We start from the raw sequence: 2206 nt of genomic DNA, 5'->3' as shown, positions 1-2206 counted from the left end.
CCTCTCTATTAATGTGCTTGGACACAGAGCTCTGTGAACAGCCAGCCTCTTTAGCAATGACCTTTTGTGTCTTGCCCTCCTTGTGCAAGGTGTCAATGGTCGTCTTTTGGACAGCTGTCAAGTCAGCAGTCTTCCCCATGATTGTGTAGCCTACAGAACTAGACTGAGAGACCATTTAAAGGCCTTTGCAGGTGTTTTGAGTTAATTAGCTGATTAGAGTGTGGCACCAGGTGTCTTCAATATTGAACCTTTTCACAATATTCTAATTTTCTGAGATACTGATTTTGGGGTTTTCATTAGTTGTCAGTTATAATCATCAAAATTAAAAGGAATGAACACTTGAAATATATCAGTCTGTGTGGAATGAATGTATACATTATTATTATTAAGTTTCACTTTTTGAATGGAATTACTGAAATAAATCAACTTTTTGATGATATTCTAATTATATGACCAGCACCTGTATGTATGTATATATATATATATATATATGTATATATATATATATATATATACACAAACTGGATCTCCAGAGACAAAAAGATGGCATATTTGCATCCACATGCGCAGTTGCAGGATCAATGATGTGTGCATTAATGCATGAACAGATCATGAGCATGTACAGGAAACATGCACAGTGCTGTACGTCCTGAATCTATATGCAGGCCTTAATGTATTCAGGGCATTTTACATTAGAATAATCAGTGTAGTCATGCTGCAGAGAGACAGAGTAGATCTGTCTGTTTACTGTAATATTAAATGCAACAAATCACTGACTGTGTGTCCAGATCTAAGTGATCTGGGCGGAGTAATTGATTGTTACAGTATATTAGCAAAGTCTCATCTCAGTGTGGCCGTAATGTGATGGGAAGGCATTGAAGTACAGATGAGCTCATAGATCTCAGGCTCATCGCTGTTACGTAACATGTTACAGAAGAGTCTTGGGAGAAGAAACCTGGAAGTTACTTATTAGTTATACACACAATAGCCCTTTTAGCAGAGGAAACTGTTTAAAGAACTCATGCCTGGCAATCTCAATTCAGGGCAACAAAGTCCCATCGTCATTTAATAATAATAATAATAATAATAATAATAGATTTATTTCTATAGCACTTTTCAATACAGGTAACAAAGTGCTTTGCAGCAATTAATGTAAAACATCGACAAGGCAAATAAAATACAAATCACACAGTAGATATCCTGCTGTGCAATAAATAAAACATAAACAGGTAGATATACAAATAATGGAAAAATAAAATACAGTGAAAGCTTTTTTGTAGAAATGTATCTTAAGAGGTGAGATGAAACCATGAAGAGCCTGATCTCCTCTGGTAGACTGTTTTAAAATGTGGGGGCCCTGACAACAAAGGCCCCGTCCTCTTTGGTTTGGTTGATATGCGAGAATTGGTGAATGTGTTGTTTTTCAACTGAAAGATCACATTCCTGGAAGACTGTTTCAGAGGAATGTAATGTAGGCACGCCTTAATTAAAATGTAATACTGCTCATTGATGAAATCACTCAGTTAGGATTTGATGGGACAGAGAAAGATGAGTCTCTGAATTTGGGTGGTGATGGGGCAGTGGATAAGACACATGCCTTTGATGTGAGAGACCCGGGTTTGAATCCACTGTGAGACACCAATGTGTCCTTGAGCAAGACACTCAACCATTAGTTTCTCCAGAGGTGTGTGACCTCGGACATATATAGCAATTGTAAGTTGCTTTGTATAAAAGCGTCAGCTAAATGTAATGTCACTTTGGCTGATAAGTGACTTCTTTGAGGCAGGTGAGATGTGCAAACAAGCTTTTTAATATTAGTGAGCAAAACTTACATGGATCTAAGATGTAATAACAGGATGACAAATTGTAATGACACCAGATTAATCTAATTCCTTGTATGTGTAAACTTACTTGGCAATTAATCTTATTATGATTCTGGAAACTGATCCAGACTGTGGTTTATTAACAAACATGCACCTGTTCATTCAAAATATCGCTGATTTAGAATTCCTCATTTGTAACCACCAAAAGCTATTTCTGTCATGGCTATCCAAACCTGCAAGTCTTAATCTTTTAACCTGCTGCACGGCCAGCGTCACTCTTTCAAAGGCATCCGCAGAAACTCTCATGAAGCTCAGCCAACACTCCATAAACACTACATAGCCCAGAGACAGGTGAAGATTTTTTTTTTGTTGCAGATTAAAAG

The 2206-nt window shown here is 37.2% G+C and overlaps 1 protein-coding gene across 2 annotated transcripts in view; it reads right to left on the bottom strand.

The window, feature by feature from the left end:
* The window catches only part of snx29 (sorting nexin 29), a 356821-nt gene that overhangs the window by 172747 nt on the left and 181868 nt on the right, over nt 1-2206 (bottom strand). The gene's annotated exons all lie outside the window — the stretch shown is intronic.

This window comes from Micropterus dolomieu, linkage group LG14 (genome assembly GCF_021292245.1).
Source record: "Micropterus dolomieu isolate WLL.071019.BEF.003 ecotype Adirondacks linkage group LG14, ASM2129224v1, whole genome shotgun sequence".
Taxonomy (NCBI): domain Eukaryota; kingdom Metazoa; phylum Chordata; class Actinopteri; order Centrarchiformes; family Centrarchidae; genus Micropterus; species Micropterus dolomieu.
Note: the sequence above shows the minus strand (reverse complement) of the source record. Positions and strands in the feature narration are given on the sequence as shown.